We start from the raw sequence: 19,414 nt of genomic DNA on the forward strand, positions 1-19,414 counted from the left end.
CCCTCCATAGCATTACATCTATATTTACACTCTGCAAAGCAACTTATGGTGTGTGGTGGAGGATGTTTAGTGTACCACTGTTACTTCTTCATATTCCTTTTCCAGTCATGAATGGTTCACAGGAACAACGATTGCCGGTAAGTCTCCATCTGAGCTTGAATCTCTCTAATTTCACTTTCATTGTCTTTTTGTTAGATATACATAGGAGGGAGCCATGTATTGGTTGACTCTTCTAGAAATGTACTCTCTCAGAAATTTAACAGTAAATGACAATAAGATACAGAATGCCTCTCTTGTAGTGTCTACCACTGGAGTTGGCAAAGCATCTATCTGATGCTTTTGCATGTACTAGAGCACAGATTTTCTTCAGATCTTCTCTATTTACTATATGAACCCTATCTAGTACAGATCCCAAACTAATGAAAAATATTCAAGTATTGGTCAAATGAGAATTTTATAAACTACCTTCTGTGGGGGTGGACTACATTTCCTGAGGATTCTTTCAATGAATCTCAGTCTATTATCTACCTTATATACAATTAGTTTTATGTGGTCTATTATCTACCTTACATACAATTAGTTTTATGTGGTGGTTCACACTTTAAACCACTCCAAACGCATACTTCTAGACATTTTATGAGTTTGACTATTTCCAGTGATTGTTCTGCAATCATGTAGGCACACAGTTATAGGTCATTCTCCCGATTTATGTGCAGTAAGTTACATTTGTTCAAGCTGAGGACCAATTGTTAATCCCTGCACCATATGTTGATCCTCTGGAGATCTTTATGCGTTTTATTACACATTTCTAGTGCTGTGAGTTTACTGTATACAACAGCATCAGCTGCAAAAAGCATCATGGAACTTCTGGTCATCCACATTGCCATTTGTGTACACAGAGAAAAGAAATGGTCCAATAACACTTGCTTGTGGTAAACCCAAAGTAAATTTTGCATCTGAGGATTTCTCTTAGTTGAGAATCACACTTTGTGTTCTGTTTGCTAGAAACTCTTCAATCCAGTCAAAAGGCTGATATGACAGAACATATGCTCATGTTCTGTTCATTAGGTGTCAGTGCAGAATTGTATCAAATGCTTTGTAGAAGTCAAGAGACAAGGCATCAACCTAGGCACCAGTATCTACTGCTTTCTAGATTTCATGGACAAACAGAGTGAGCTGGGTTTCACATGAAAAGAGACGTCTACAGATGTTAAAGTAACCTCTGGCGTGCCACAGGGGAGTGTTATGGGACCATTGCTTTTCACAATATATATAAATGACCTAGTAGATAGTGTCAGAAGTTCCATGCGGCTTTTCGCTGATGATGCTGTAGTATACAGAGAAGTTGCAGCATTAGAAAATTGTAGCAAAATGCAGGAAGATCTACAGCGGACAGGCACTTGGTGCAGGGAGTGGCAAATGACCCTTAACATAGACAAATGTAATGTATTGCGAATACATAGAAAGAAGGATCCTTTATTGTATGATTATATGATAGCGGAACAAACACTGGTAGCAGTTACTTCTGTAAAATATCTGGGAGTGGAATGATCATATAAAATTAATTGTTGGTAAGGCGGGTACCAGGTTGAGATTCATTGGGAGAGTCCTTAGAAAATGTAGTCCATCAACAAGGAGGTGGCTTACAAAACACTTGTTCGACCTATACTTGAGTATTGCTCATCAGTGTGGGATCCATACCAGATCAGGTTGACAGAGGAGATAGAGAAGATCCAAAGAAGAGCGGCGCGTTTCGTCACAGGGTTATTTGGTAACCGTGATAGCGTTACAGAGATGTTTAGCAAACTCAAGTGGCAGACTCTGCAAGAGAGGCGCTCTGCATCGCGGTGTAGCTTGCTCGCCAGGTTTCGAGAGGGTGCGTTTCTGGATGAGGTATCGTATATATTGCTTCCCCCTACTTATACCTCCCGAGGAGATCATGAATGAAAAATTAGAGAGATTTGAGCACGCATGGAGGCTTTCAGACAGTCGTTCTTCCCCCGAACCATACGCGACTGGAACAGAAAAGGGAGGTAATGACAGTGGCACGTAAAGTGCCCTCCGTCACACACCGTTGGGTGGCTTGCGGAGTATAAATGTAGATGTAGATGATCATTGTTTCCAGAACTCATGTTGATTCCAACACATGAGATTTTCAGTCTTCAGAAATGTCGTAATACATGGGCACAAAGCATATCCCCAAATTCTACAACAGACCAGCATTATAGATACAGGCCTAAAATTTTGTATATCTTTTCTATGAGCCTTCATAAAAATGGGAATGATCTGTGCTTTTTTCTTTTTCTTTTTTTTTTCAATAATTATGAATGCTTCGTTCCTCCAGAGACTTATGGTACACTGTTGAAAGAAGAGGAGCAAGTTCTTTTGCATACTGTATTTAGAATCATACTGGTATCCTATCAGGTCTAATGGCCTTTTCTCTGTTGAGGGATTCCAGTTGCTTTTATATCCCACACTCACTTATTTTGATAACTGATTTTGTCATTCATATGATGATTTGAATGTGGAACTACAGAGCGATCTATCTCAGTGATACAGTTTTGGAAAAAGACCTTAAGTATTTCTGCTGTTTCTGTGTCATCCTCTGTTTCAGTGCCATTAGGGTCAGAGTGTGTCTGCATCATTTGGTTAGAATCGTTCAACTTCTTAGGATTTTCTGTCAGGCTGGTAAACAGAATTTTACTTTCGAATTCACTCAACACATCACATATGGCTCTCCTTACACTAATCTGGATTCCTTTACTTTTTGCTTGTCTGTGAGGCTTTGGCCTATGTAAATATGCAGTGAAGCTCTCTTTGCCTTCACAGCAGCATTCTAACATGGCTTTCAAACCACAGCAGGTCCTTCACATCTCCCACAATGTTGCTCTGCATATACATTTTGTAACATGGCAGACTGGGGTAATATATACTGTACTACCAGATCAGCTGGCATATTTGATACCACAGTCATGTATTCCACTTTCATGTTGTGTGCATTTGCTGTTTCATTTATTTGTTTACTTGTGTGACAACTTTATTTTCACTTTTATTTCATTTTCCCATAAATTTCAGCTAGTTATTCAACTTTATTATGAAAATTTGTACTTCATGATATATTTGTGTGTTGTCGTCATGTGAGTAGTTCTGAACTTGAATCTGTACATTTTCTTTTCTTACATGAAAAGTTAAAAAATGAGCTAAGTAATGATCTGGATGGTAGAATTGATACTTTAATCATTGAATTAAAAACTGACCTCTTAAACAAAAGTATTCAGATCCTGAAAACAAGAGAGGTACTTAACCAACTGAAATCCACAGTTGAAGCAGGGCACAAGCAATTTAACATTCGGATGAATAGAATAATGAACAGACTAGATAAATGTATTGAAACTTTGACTAAAAATGTTGATTTAATGGAAGCTGAAAATGTTTTCATCATAAAAGCTGAAGTTTTACTATATTAAAGGTGCTATGGTACTTATGTTCTAATGCTGGAGGACATAAGCAATATAATGCGTTTCATTTATTATTATGTCATTTCAGTAAGAAGTGACTGAGGAATCAATTAACAAGTTGAACTTTGGTTGGATGAAATCACAAGCATAATTTTCAATGTTGAAGGGTTGGCAATAGCTGACAGTTTATGTAAAGATAATATTTCAGATGTCATGAACAGAATTCTAAATTTTACCAATGTTGTACCACTAATTTATGAAAATATTAATAAAAGTAGTATTGAATGTTCTGTATAGGTAATAAAATGTCAAAAAAACTGTAGTAAAGAAAGGGTATTTAATCAAGTGTCAATTGTTGGCTAATGTGCACATAAAGCATTTTGCTAACAAAGACATAGTAAAATTCATTATTTTGATTCAAACAGTTAATCAAAATTTTGATTCAAATGTATGCCATTTTGGAAGTGAGAGACTTTTAGATTAAGAAAACTAGCAATGTTGTCATGGGGAAGTCACATTTTTTTGAGTACATGGAATGCCAATCTAAAAAGTAGTTGTCTAGAGTACAGTTATATTAAGAGATGCATAAAGTTAAATGTCCTTTCTATACCATTTTCCCATTTTTCAGTGTAGGCATATGTACAATATCACATCGAAACAAGAACATTTAAACAAACGCATGTTAAAAGTGACACTGAAAACAGCCATGATTCAGGTGCACCATAGTTTTTGTGCCCCCAGAGGATCATGAACTCTATTCATGGTATGTGACTGGTGATCATAGGGCCCTGAGATATGAAGCATTTTTTCCAAATTTTCATTCTCCTTTTCTAAACTGTGTCTCTGACTTATCTGTAAACCTTTCAAGTTATCTTCTGCTGTGATGTTAACCTCTCTTCCTTAGGTAGTGACTGCACAAACACAGAAAACTGACGTGTAGTCTTACAGTGTATTAATGAAAAGGATATTTACTGTTTTGCCTGAGAATTGAAATTTTTATGTTTTTGAAATGAAATTTGTGTTCTATTGGATCTATCCAAGAAATTTTTTTTATCAACAAGGTTACTTTCGAAGTGTTTTACACTGCTCTAATGGAAAATCTAATGATGGTTGTGTAGTGAAGAATTCTTCTTGTGTTTTGAAAGGGAATATATATTTTATTGTTTCTTTATAATGGTATCTATCAACAATTAATTACCGTTGTTGCTTTTAGATTTACATTGCAATTCTTGTGTAGGCATCCCTCTAAGTCTCTAAATTTACTCTTATTGCAGATTATGGTTTGATCATGGTCTATAACTAACTGAAACCAATGACTATTTTTAAATAAATGTGTTTATGCAATCAAGACTGATTTTTAATTTTTATTAAATATAGTTTATAGATTGCTGATTTTCTAATTATGGTTACAAAAATAATTTCACTATTTCAATGGAAATAATTTTTTCATGAAGTGACATGAGAGGTGCTACATCCTTATCCTGCTTAGTTCAAAGAAATTTATGTGGCTAAAATTTTAACTCTTTTTGGATTTGTGATTTTGAAAATAGAATTTGCAAATTACTGTGACAAAGTGCAAATATTTAGCATAAAATGTAATTTGATGGTGCATTATGTTTATGTACTCTTCAGGATAAGAGAAGTTTGTGTATTGTATTGTATTGTACTGTATTTTAGTGATCCAAGTAATCATAATAGTGTTCAATTTGCACATATGATATTGGACAATTCAGCATACATTTTACAAGTAATTTTTAGAATTATATTGTTACAATTTTAATTGTTTCATTAAAGTTTGTTCAGTGTTAAAAGAAGGTAATAGACATCACATTGTACTTTCACTTGTTCATACCTGAAAGAAACATGCACTATAATCAAGCTTAGGTGATCAGTAATTAAGAAATTAGTTAGCATTTATTACCGCTTTCAAAAAAATAATTTACTGTGTAAAAGTTTTGCTCCAAATGAAATGTGATTGACTGCTGATTGTTTATGGGAAATTATTATGCTGTCTAATGCATACTTTCGTTAATTTGAGAAATATAATGGTGTTTTGGCACAGATTTTGCACCATACTGTCTCTCAGTTACAAATAATTTGAAAAGCAATGACACAAGATGAACCTTGGGTTTCTGTGCTGCCGGTATGTCTACATAAATTTTTGATATGCTTAGGAAATGACTGCGTTGTACTTTGTATCTATAATAAAGGAAAGGTGGGTAGTGAGACTTGTTTGGTTTACTATTGTGATATTCTACATTTGCAATCTGCATTTGAATATAATAATTATAAAAAAGCCTGAAGCACTGATAAGAATTTTGTTGTGAGTAGAGGGCTTCCAGCTGAAATTTCGTACCTTCGTAATATTTGTCCATTCTCCCAATTACATATTGCAATGGATAATGTTTAGAGAGAGGAGATATTTTTCAAACCATGTGTGTAATTTTTGAAAAGTGTCATAGATGAGAGCTATGTTATACATGAATAATTCTGTGAATAAACTTCATTAATGATGATAATATTGGGGCAGGGGAGTTAAAAGTGCTGAAAATGTACTGCATTACTATAGTTTGAGTATAGACACACGATGGTCAATGTTCCAGTTGACTTCGAGTATTATGTTGAATTGGGTTGTGTCATCTTCAGTTGTGTCATGTAGTCTATATCTGTGTCAAGCAAGATGATGAAGTTTTCTAATGTATTCACTGGGGGTTTACATCCGACAGTGTCTGTAACAGAACATAACTTACGATAACAGAAATAGTACAACAACTGAATGTGGTGTCACCGCCAGACACCACACTTGCTAGGTGGTAGCTTTAAATCGGCCGCGGTCCATTTAGTACATGTCGGACCCACGTGTCGCCACTGTGTGATCGCAGACCGAGCGACACCACAAGGCAGGTCTCGAGATACGGAATAGCACTCGCCCCAGTTGTACGACGACTTTGCTAGCGACTACACTGACGAAGCCTTTCTCTCATTTGCCAAGAGATAGTTAGAATAGCCTTCAGCTAAGTTCATGGCTACGACCTAGCAAGGCGCCCTTAACCATTTTAAGATAGAGTCTCACTTGTATCATCAAGGAACACTGTATACCAATGAAGGATTAAAAGTTAAGTATTATAGCAGCTACGTACTTTTCTTGTTACCATTTATTACGTATCCTGTTTCAGACCTCTCTCTAGCCTAAGTGAGATTACGCGTGCCTTTCGGCTACTTCAGTGTGGCGTAGCTCTCTTGTTATGCCACAACACTGAATGTGAAAAATGTGGTAATAAAATAATATTTCTGAATACTATGAAGTACCACCTAAGTGTTTCTTGAAACAAAGTGAAACAAAGCTAGGCTATTGAAAAGAATTTCGCAGTAAAAAATGAACTGAAATGAAGTCAGGAATTGTTTTTGAAGGAGCATGTGAAGAGGGGGGAGGGGGGGGGGGGGAGACAGCTGCAGTGTCTGATGCAATGCTAAAAGTTTTACTGTTGCAAAATAATTTTATGAAAAGCTCATAATTTTAGTGAAACATTACTATGCAAGAATATATTTCATCATGAGGATTTGAAACAGCTGTGGTATTAAGTTAAACTTTGTGTACCATTAGTAACAAGAAATGTAAATTAGTTGTCATTGTATTTTCAAATTTTAGCAAACACATTTTGTGGAGAACAGGTTTAGCAATATTACATAATATGATTATTTGCTAATAGCAAGATGCATACCAAAATTATGGATAAGAATCAGAATCAGAATCGGAATTTTATTGTCTCATAATGTACAAGTTAAATCAATGATTTTATGTACAGGAGACTTGTCAGCTTATAACTATGATAAATTATACATAGAATACAATATTTTTTATATTATCACAATAAAATCTGAATATTATTTATTATTATTGTTTTTATCCTGCTCAGATGGTCAGATCACTAAAAAATTCATCAACAGTGTAATAACATTTCACAATTCTCTCTTTACTGCCTTGTTTGGACCTTTCTAAAATTTGTGTCTTTCAGTTGATTGTATACTTTCATTCCCATATATTGTGGAGTCTGTGCAAAAAGATTAGGCCTTTGTGTAGGCAGCATGAAGCGTTCTTTGTTTCTAGTTTCATAACTATGCTGGAAATTATTTGACAAAAACGGTTTAGGGTTATTACTTGAGAAAAGAATTATTTCATACAGATACAATGAGGGAATCCTTAATAATGGCCAACAAGATTCTCTTGGCTTTGCACTGCATATGTTTCTGATAATTTTTTTCTGCAAAGTTAATATTTTTGTCATGTCGCTAGCATTCCCACAGAAGACAATACTGTATCACACTACTGACTCAAAGTAACTATGGTATACTACTTTTTTGTGTCTATACTAGTGACACTGGCTAAGATTGTCATAGCAAACACCAGGTTGTTTAGTTTATTTTTTAGATAATCTGTGTGTGAGGACCATGATAGGTTTCTGTCTAATTGCATTCCTAAGAATTTGACATGCTCAGCTTCATTTAGCTCCTGGCTTCTGTGCATAATGTGAATATCATTTATTTGAGAGTGTTTTGTCTTAAATTGCATCAGCTGTGTTTTTGAAATATTTAGGCCATTTAGAGGGAACCAAACATCTAGGTTTTCTAGAGTATCTATGACATTTTCAGGAATTTCTTCTGTGTGTTTATTTTCTACCAGTACTGATGTGTCATCAGCAAACAAAACTGAATGATAATGTATATTTATCGGTAGTCATTTACATAAAAAAGAAAGAGGGTTGGGCCCAGAATTGAGCCTTGTGGTACTTCCTGTGAGATGGTTCTCCACTTCGAGGAGTATTTCCCTGTGTTTGATGTTATGACAACCATTTGCTTTCTCTCCGTTAGATATGATTTACACCACTGTAAGGTGCTACACATAATTACATTTTTTTTTTCATTTTATAAAATAGTAAGGAGTGATTCACACAGTTGAATGCTTTGGATAAGTCACGGATGATTCCTGCAGCTTTTTGTGACTTGTCCAAAGTGGAACTAACTTTAGTCACAAATTCACTGATTGCATGAATTGTAGTTTTGCCTTTCTGGAATCCAAATTGATTTTTTTGAGATTACATTGTATTTGTAGCAGAAATTTTGAATTTGAATAGCAACAATCATTTCAAATATCTTACAAAACACAGGAAGAAGGGAAATTGGATGGTAATTTCCCATATCATCTTTTGAGTCTTTCTTAAATACTGGTTTGACTTTTGCATATTTTAGAAATTCTGGAAAGTATCCTTCTTCAAGTGGTTGATTAATTATTTTGTATAGTGGATGTGCTATTATATTTGTAGCTGCTTTAATGACTTTGGCAGGTATTTCATCCCATCCCACAAATTTTTGTTGTTTAGGTTTAGTATATTTTTTTCTACATCATTTACTGTTACTTTGTTAACAATTATCAGGCTCCCTTTCTTGCTCTGACTTGAGCCAAACAAATGTACATTACCTTGATAGGAGACTACATCAACATCAGATTTTGCTACATTTATGAAGGATTTATTAAATTTTTCTTGATATCTGAGCAGGATGTACACTTTTGTCTTGTACCTTTATTTTAGATATTTCCTGGTTGCTACGCTTGATTCCAAGTTCAGATTTGACTACTGTCCATACTGCCTTGGATTTATTTGTGTGTTTATTAATGAATTTAGTGTTTGCCATTTCCTTTACTGCTTTTGCAACCTTCTTAAATAGCCTTTCTTTAACCTCATTTATGAACTCAGGACTCTTATTTGATTTCAGGTCAGCATGTAGCTCTCTCCTTCTATTACTAGATAATTTTATGCCAGTGGTAATCCACTTTAGTTTATTTGTTGCCCTTCTTGGGCAGGCTATGGGTGGAAATGTTTCACTGAAGATACGTAAAAAGCTGTTTAAAAACTTATCACAATTTTCTGAAGATGAGTTTTCTTGTTGTAATGACCAATCTAACTCATTTAATCTATAACAGAACACGTTTATGTTTTCTTCAATGAACTGTCTTTTCATGAAGCATCTCCTGCCCTCCCTCCCCCTCCCTTCTTTTTTTTTTTTTTTTTTTTAATTCTATAAGCAGAGGAGAGTGATCTGAGATATATAGGTTTAAAGAGAATTTGGCAGTGTCCTCAACTGTATAATTTGTTAAAATATTGTCTATGCATGTTGCTGTTCACTCATTTACTCTGGTGAAGTCAGTGAAATTTAGTCTAAAGCCATATTCTTAAATTACATCAATGAACTTGGTTGACAAGCTTGTTTTGCTTGCTGTATCTATGTTAAAATCAGCAGCAATTACAATTTTTTCCTATTTTCTTTAGTGAGTTTATATAGGAAACACTGGAATTTATCTAAAAACAATGTATTTACATCACTACCTGGAATTCTGTATATAGAGATGATGATGATATTCTGCTGTTCTAGCTATACACAACAACTTTCAAATACATGCTCTTCATTTAGAAATTTAAAATTGTCTCTTTCTTTATATTCCAACGAATTGTTGATCAATATACAGGAGCCTCCACAAGTACTGTTTTGCCTACAGAAACCACTGGCTATCCTAAAGTTTTCTAACTTATTTAAAACTGTGATTGAATCTTTCGTGACACAGTGTTCGTTTAGGCAAACGACTTTGATATTTCTTCCTCGTGAAAGAATAATTTGCAGATTGTCAATTTTTGTGGTTTTATCGTGAGGATATGTTGCATTTACGCCGTTTATGTTCCAGTGCATTAGGAATGAAGATTTACACTTACTTATAGTTTCCAACACATGTTCCCTTCAATATGTCCCTTCACTTTTACTGTTGAAGGTTTTTTTCCAGAGCGATGTTTTACACGATTGATGTAACATTTCTCAGGAACCATTCACCATAAAAAATGTTTTGGTTCTTTCCTTTTATGATTGGTGTGGGTTGATGCGTAGTGAGTTGGCGTTTCACATGTGATTTTTGAAGTTTTAACTTGGGGCATTATAGCTAAACTTGTTGGAGATACTCTTCTTATTTCTTCAGCTTTGTCTCGAATCATTGGAGTATCTGGTTCTTCAGCTGAAGCTGATGATTTCGTTGCTGCTGCTATTATTGTAGGTCGCATTAAGCCAGGCTGATTTTGAATCAATTGTTTCAGTATTACAGTGCATAGTGCTTCTTTGCCTTTCATGTTTGTATGCATTCCATGGATAGTGAAGTGGTTTTCTTCCATAATTTGTTACATTCGATATGTGCACATTGTTTTGTTGCAATACAGTATCACTGTTTTTTTGAGATTTTACATTCTGAATGATGTCTTCTTCCGTCACTGTTTTCCACTTATCTGTAGAGATCGAGAGATAGAAAGAAATGTTCCATGTCAAGCGCTTTGTCCAAAACTTTGCAATAACACTTTGACTTTCATATTTAGTTGATTTTTTAGCCTTTATTTTGTACGTCATATTAACTATGTAGGTTAGAGGAGAAACTCAGCTGTGAAAAATAATACTGTCAGTAAAGAAATGTAGGTAAAATGAAAACATACTTCAAAGATACAAACTTAGTACACAGACTAAGATTCTTTGATTAAATATGCCTGTACATAGTAATTTTTGTAATAAGTTAGACATAGAACAAAAATGAATGAAATTCAACATTAAAATGTGCAACCAGATAATACTACTATGATGTGGATATATTTGCAGACCTGAAAAATAATTTTTGTGTTCTCTCACACAGATTTACAAATGAACAGTAAATAAGTTGTTTAGCTTTAATATCAATCTCTTTTTTTGTATGTATCATTGCCTGAATTACACTTTTCATTTGAAAAACAGGATCCCATACTGTGCAGCAGAACTCCAGAACAGGACAGACAAGTGTAGTGTAGGCAGTCTCTTCAGTACATCCGTTGCATCATTTTCCCAATAAAACACTCTCTTTGGTTTGTCTTCCTCACAACATTATCTATGTGTTCATTCAGATTTACGTCTTTCATAATTGCAATCCATAGGTATTTAGTTGAAGTGACAGCCTTTAGATTTGTGTGATTTACTGTGTTTCCAAAATTTAATGGACTCCTTTTATTAGTCATGTGGATGAGCTCACACTTTTCATTATTTAGAATCAAATTCCAATTTTTGCAACACACAGATATCTTGCCCAAATAATTTTCCAATTGGTTTTAATCTTCTTATGACTTTACTATGAAGTAAATGACTGCATCATCCGCAAACAATCAAAGAGGGCTACTTAGTTTGTCTCCTAAATGAAAAGGAAAACAAGAGAGCATGGAGTACAGATTGATAACACAGGATAGGGTTATGTACAGAAATTCCTTCCACTGGGAATCATGAAGGAACAGCACAAATGTTCACTGCTAAGCCATTTGTCTGTTGGACACGCTCAACATGAGTTCAATGAGCTGTGTTTGCATCCGACTTCACTTTGGAGATTTGGAAAGAGGAACAGCGAGGTGTAGTGCAGTTTTTGACTGTGGAGGGAGTGTCAGGAATTGGAATTTATACCCAAATGTCTTCTTTGTATGGCAAACACAATATGCCACATGTGTGTGTGTTTATATGAAATAAACATTTGGGGAAGGACAGGTGTCATTGAAGTACAGCAGTCTGCCAGGACAGGCTTGTTGTGTCATTAACCCTTCTGTTATTGTTGCAATGGATATTGCCTTCAGAAATGACCAACAGCATATGCTGGAAGACATCTGGCTCATGTTGGGATCAGTCATGGTGGCACTTATGCCATCATGACAGAGCAACTGAATGAAGTGCTGGAAAATCTGTGTGCAGTGACTTCCCCATAGCCTGATGGAAGAACAGAAGTCTAGCCTTTGCTGCAGTACCTGGAGTGGTATCACAATGAGGAATATCGTTTCCTGTCCCTTACTGTCATGGGCGATGAAACACAGTGTTTTCATTTTCAGCCGTAGAGCTAGTGTCATAACACACAATGGAAGCACATGGATTCATTCCAACTGAAAAGAATCCAACACTTGTGACAAACATTGCATTATAATTAATGCACAGTGTGCCAAGGCCACTTTGCAAAAATTGAAGCACACCATCAGGTCCAAACACCTAAGAACACTGACGGACGGCATCATCCTGTTGCAGGATAATGCCCATCCACAAGTTTCTAGGGTTGCTTGGAGTATGCTGCACAAGTTTTGCAGGGAAGCACTTGCACATCCTCCATACAGTCCCTGACTCTCCCATATAATTTCCATATTTCTGGAGTCTTAAAGAAAGACATTAATTGCTGTCAGTTTGCTTTGGATGAAGAGGTGCACACCTAGGTACAATTATTATTCCATAGGCAACTGCATGCATTTTTCCATGAAGGCACTCACCATACCGTCTTCTATCAGTCTTGTTTAGTAAACTGTTTCCATGCCACCATGGTTCAAGTATACCATGCATGGCAGAATGGCACTATCCAAAACTGGCACCGAAGCAACTGTGGTGCACCACGGGCCATACATGACGGTGGTGAACAATGGCTGCAGGGATGTTTATGAGTGAACAGATGTGCAGCTGTTGAGAAAGTGACCACCCAGATGAACCAAGGGGCTACCAACAGTGTCTGCCCAATGATTGCTGCTGCATATGGGCCTCTGCAGGAGGTGCCTCGTTCGTGCAGCTATGCTGACTGCTGTTCATCAGTGACAAAGGCTGGAATTTGCATGCCAATACAGCAATTGGAAGGCCACCGAGTGGCAACATGTGGCCTTTTCAGATGAATCACACTTTTTTCTCTATCAGCAGATGGCTATTGGTGTGTACAGCATGAAACATCTGAAAGCAAACACCCTGCAACAATCATTGGAAGGATCCAGGCTAGAGGAGGGAGCATTATAGTCCGGGGAATTTTTTCATGAGATTTACTGGCTGATCTCATCATTCTGAAAGGTGTAGTTGATGAACACAAGTATGTATCTATCCTTGGGGACCATGTCTGTCCCCACATGCACTTTATTTTCCCTCAGGACGATGGCATATACCAGCAGGATAATGTGACACGACATACAGCTCACAGTGTGCATCAGTGATTCAGAGAGCACTAGGTCAAAGAGCACTAGGATGAGTATACTGTACTCCCCCAACCACTAAATGCCATGGATTTAAACCCAATCAAAAATCTGTGGGACCACTTCAGTCAGCCTATTCATGCCATGGATCCTCAGCCAAGAAACCTAGTTCAGCTTGCCATGGGACATCACTGACACTCTTCCTGTAAGTCTCAAAGAAGTCCGTGCAGCAAAAGGTGGTTATCCAGGCTTTTGACAGGTGGTCACATTAATGTGACTAGACAGTGTATGTGTAAAAGAACACACTTTATACACAAATGCTGAAATCCTGTTACCAAAGAAATACTTTAAGTACGAACCTTCCAATTGAAAAATCAAGAAGAAATAACAGGTGATCTGTTTTCATAAAAAAGTTAGAAAAATTTGCATCATCTGTTTTTGGCAAAATTGAAATCTAATTTCTTTTTTTTTTAATGATCAAACATATAAATTTAAAAGGTTGTCATGTTATGTACCTGAACATGAAGCCTTATTGCTTTGAAACTGACTATCTTAAGTGATGATCAGGGAGCTTTTTAACTGGAATATTTGCTTTTGCAAAAACTTTAACTGTTTTTTTACAGAATGTTTTTTGGTTGTTTTCTTATGTTGGTTCTACTTAAGTTTTCAACAAATGATTGTTCCTTAGAGAACCAGAAGCATTTTACCACCTTTGAACAGAGGGGTTCTCTGGTTTAAACTATTCCTCCACATTATTTTTCTTTTTCCAACTGATTTGATAATTACAAAATCTGCAGAATATTGATTTTGATTTTTCATGGACATTCACAGGCATGTGATTCATACTTGGCAATGCTACAGATAGAATTAACAAGGTACTTAGTATAAAAGTAGAACCAAAAATATCTCTATTTCCACATTAAGAGAAGACTTTCAGTGTGGTCAAAATAAGTTGACTGATTTCATTTTCCAGTCCTTATAGTCCAGAATGTGGACACAGTAAACAGGAGTCGGCCAACAACATAAACATATAGAATTTTGACTGCCAGAAGGGTGGCAGTGCAGTGAAACAAGCTCTGCCTCCCTCTTGCAGGGCCACTAGCCTACATGCATGTTGTCTGTTTCTGTGAAATCTGAACTGACATATGGTCACAGGAAAAAGGAAGTATGACTATGCTTTAACAAAAACATCAAAGTCATTAGAGATGGAGTATAAACTTGGAATGTTACAAGGATAGGGAAGAAAATGGGTCATGCCTTTTCAAAGGAACCATCCTGGCATTTGCTTGGAGCAATTTAGGGAAATGACATAAAACCTAAATCTGGATGGCCAAACATGGATCTGAACTGTTGTACTCCCAAATGTGAGTCCAGTGTGCTAATCATCGTGCCACATTGCTCAGTAGGGACGCAGGGACCACCAATCCTTTCTGGTGTTGTTTGAGTCATAATCAAACTTTGTGATGGTCCAGGATTAAGCAATTCACTTTTTTTGAAATAAGAAAATATGACAACAAGAAATGCGCACCACAAAGCATTCAGTAATGGCTATTCTGCAATTGCTTGCTTAGGCAAGCAGTGTTATAATCAAGGCAGTTGTGGCCTGACCTTGACAGATATTTGATGCAACCATGTTTGAAACACCCAGTGCCTAAAACAGTCACATTAAAATGTCCGCATTATACCATCTTCTGAACTTTAGCTAACAGAAATACTTACATGTTTCTTTGTTCTAAGATGCTAAGTCACACAGTACAGTGCTATGATGCAATATTTCATGGCATGTATCTTATACAGACCATTCGACAGTCCTCAACTGGCATGCCATGGGAGCATCTAGCTCACTGATATGTTATGGCCTTCATGCATCCTGTATTTTGCAAACATGTTCTTATGCATTTTATCTTTACAAATTCGGGTTTGCAACTGATGTGCAATACCAGAAACTGAAACTTAGTTAAATTTTTGATGTTTATATGCAGAAGATGAATGTATTTCAAACTACCTTTGATGAAGTGGTTCATCTGGATGCAATTCGCATTTATCGCAAAGCGTGAATTTTTCAGGTCCCTAGAGACTAGAAATTGTATTTATTGTAAAATCTTCTGTACAATTAGCAGAAGCTCACAATGTATGTAATTTTTTTCAGTTTGAGTGCAGTCCTTGACCAGCAGTATTTCAATTTCTGTCATGCTCCGTACAATAGTTATCAAAATAGATGTAATTTTGGTTTTTATTAATATGTTGAGAAGCAAAATGAATGCTTTGAGTGTATCTCTTTGTTGTTATATATTCACATTTAAGCATGTGGATGATGTGCCCCCAGCTATAAAAGTTTCAATTTCAATGAAAATATAGATAAATGTTTGAAATGGAAGTGAAGTCAAATTCTTGTACCTCAGAACTTGGTATATTTAGGTAGATCTGAAAATATTACACAGAGAATTATACTGTCTGCAATGTATTGTATAATATTCTTGAACTTTGTTGATTGATGCTAAACACTGTCAGTTCTGGAGATGAAATTTTCATGTTGACCACTCAGGTAATTTAAAATCTGCTTTTTGTATCGGTCTTGTTAAGCAGAAACACCAACTTACCATTTGTATATTCCTATTTGCAGCTGTTCTAAATGATGCTGTAGCAGCCTTATGATCACTGATTCCTTACTCTATGCCAGATGAGCCAAAAAATTTGGACCTGCTGGTTACCAGGAGATCTAATTCATGCCTTTTTTGATTAGCTGCTCAAAATAATTTAGAACAATTGCACATAATTCCCTGTCCCTACTGCCCTCCCTGATCCCTGATCACTCGAGTCTCCCAGTGTAAAGCTGGTGAGTCGAAAACTCCACCTAAAACTATAACATGACTGCAAAATTTGCATGAATTATTCTCCAAGATTCTGCTTGAATGTTCCATCACTACTGCCCTTGAGGGAGGGGGTCTATAAAAGCTTCTAACAACCATGTTTTAGCCAGCTTTATGATTTATCTTCACCCAAATTATTTTGCATTCAGAATCTGTACTAAGCTCACTAGATATTATTGTATTTTTTACATACATCTATACTTCACAAGCCATCTTATTATGTGTGGTGGAGGGCAATTTGTGTACCATTGTCACTTTCCACTTTTCCTGTTCCAGTTGCAAATGGTCCGTGGATCTCTAATCTAACCTCTCTAATTTTATCTTCATAGTCTTTTCACGAAAGATATGTAAGAGGCAGCAATATATTAGTTGACTCTTCTAGGAATGTATGCTCTCACAATTTTAACAGTGAACCATAGCATTATGCAGAATGCCCTCTTGCAGTGACTATACAGAAACATACTTTCACTCTCTGATCTCATACGGAATAATATTTTGGGGTAACTCAACACTTAGACAAAAAGTATCCATTGCTCAAAAGAAAGCAGTTAGAATAAAGTGTGGGTTTCATAGTCACACGTCTTGTAAGCACCTTTTTAAAAGATTGGGAATTCTTAAAACAGCCTCACAGTACATTTACTCACTAATGAAATTTGTTCTCAACAACATGCACCAGTTTAAAAACAACAGTGACAGTCATGATTATAATACCAGAAAAAAGAAAGACATACACTATCCTTTAATCAACCCATCTTTGGCACAGAAAGGGGTAAAATATGCTGCTATAAAAATTTTTGAAAAATTACCACATGAAATAAAATGTCTGACAGACAGCAGTAATAGCTTCAAAAATAAATTGAAATCATATCTCCTTGACAACTCCTTCTATACCATAGATGAATTCTTGAAAAGGAATAAATAAATCTATAAGTATAATATATGCACGTTGTGCCACTTAAGGGAAGTTTTGGGTCAACTGCCACTCCCTGTACCAAGTGTCGATCCCCTGCATGTCTTTCTGAATGTCACTATAATTTTCTGGTGTTGTGAGTTGTGTGTGTGTGTGTGTGTGTGTGTGTGTGTGTTTGATGTCCCGTATCTCGTATTTTGTTCATTAATTGTCAGTGCAGAACTCTACTGTATGTATCCCGGATGTCAAAGAACACAAACCCTTTACTTAGGCACCTGTATCTATTGGTTTCTGGGTCTCATGGACAAACAGAGCAAGACAGGTTTCACACAATTGTTGATTTCTACAAAGAAGATTTTCTGTCTCCAAAAATTTCATAATACGTGAGCATAAAACATTCCATAATCCTACATCAAAGATATAGGTGCATAGTTTTGTACATTTGTACAATGACCTTTCCTGAAAACAGGAATTACCTGTGCTTTTTTCCAATCATTAGGAATGATTTAATCCTACAGGGACCTTCAGTACATTGCTTCTATATGAGGGGCAAGGTCTTTTGCACACTGCATTTAGAATCACATTGGTATTCCATCAGGTACAGTGGCCTTTCCTCTGTTGAGTGATTTCTGTTGCTTTTCTACCTCATGGTCATTTATTTCCATATGCCATTCTGTAACTTGTATAACAATCTAAAGGCGGACCTAAAGTCAGACTTCCCTCTGTGAAAGAGTTTTGATAAAAGATGTTTAGTATTTCAGCCTTTTCTGTGTCATCCTCCATTTTAGTGCCATCAGAGTCATAGAGTGTCTGGAAAGATGACTTCAATCTGTTTAATGATTTAATGTAAGACCAAAACATTTTAGGATTTTCTTTCAAGTCACTAGAATTTTACTCTTGAATTTGTTAAACACTTCACATGTTGCTCTCCTTACATTAATTTTGGCTTCCTTTAGTTTTTGTTTGTCTGTGAGGCTTTGCCTGAATTTAAATTTGCAGTGAAGCTCTCTTTGCTTTTGTAGCAGCTTTTTAAGATGACTGTAAAACTGCAGTGGGTCTTTCCCATTCCTCACAACTTTGCTCAGCACATACCTGCCAAAACCATATAGTACAATGCTCTTCAACTTTGTCCATTAATGTTCAACTTCATCAGTGCTGGAGATGAAATTTTCATGTTGATCTGTCGGGTTACCTGAAACTTGTTTCTTGTAACTCTAGCTAAACAGAAAGATCTTCCTACCTTGCTTTGTATTCCTATTTTCAGCCATATTCAGTGATACTGCAACAGCCTTATGATCACAGATTCCCTGTTCTGTGCTTACTTAATTGAAAAGTTCGGGTCTGTTGGTTACCAGCAGATCTACAATGTTACCTTCATGAATTGGTTCTCTAATTAAATGCTCAAGGTAATTTTCAGATAAAGCACTTAGAACAATGTCACATGATTCCTTGTCCTTACAACTTGCCCTAATCATCTGAGTCTCCCAGTCTATAGCTGGTAAGTTCAAATCTCCACCTAAAACTATACATGACCACAAAATTTAAATGAAATACTATCCACATTTCCCCTCAAATGTTCCGCCACTACTGCTACTGAGGCGGGTCTATAAAAGTATCTGATGACCATGTTTGACCCACCTTTAATACCTATCTTCTGCCAAATTATTTATCATTCTGAATCTGTACTAATCTCACTAGATATTATCATATTTTTCATGACTATAAACATGCCTGCGCCACCAGAATTCAACATATATTTGCAGTATACATTTCAGTCAGCTATAAACATTGCTCCACCACTGGTGTTCAGCTTATCTTTGCAATATACAGTCCAATCTCAATTTACAATTTCATTGTTATTAACATCTGGTTTCGGCCAGGTATCTGTCCCCAGCAGTTTGTTGGCATTATTACTATTATAAGTAAGACTAATTATGGGATCTTGGCACAGACAATTCTACAGTTAATCGATACTAAACTAACATTTATGTTCTCCAATCTGGCATGAGAAATGGTATTCTCTTTAATAAATGAGGACAGTGTTCTTCCTCGTCTGAAATCATAACTTATCTTACTGGGCCTTTGGAGAGATTTCTCTGTCTAAAAATCTGACAAGTTCACGCAACATGTAGTCCATTACCCTAGTAGTAG

General features: G+C 36.1%; 1 protein-coding gene across 1 annotated transcript in view; it reads right to left on the reverse strand.

Annotated features, from left to right (window-relative positions):
* The window catches only part of LOC126470497 (exopolyphosphatase PRUNE1-like), a 1,085,806-nt gene that overhangs the window by 20,096 nt on the left and 1,046,296 nt on the right, over window positions 1–19,414 (reverse strand). The window lies entirely within an intron of this gene.

Source organism: Schistocerca serialis, chromosome 3, assembly GCF_023864345.2.
Source record: "Schistocerca serialis cubense isolate TAMUIC-IGC-003099 chromosome 3, iqSchSeri2.2, whole genome shotgun sequence".
Taxonomy (NCBI): domain Eukaryota; kingdom Metazoa; phylum Arthropoda; class Insecta; order Orthoptera; family Acrididae; genus Schistocerca; species Schistocerca serialis.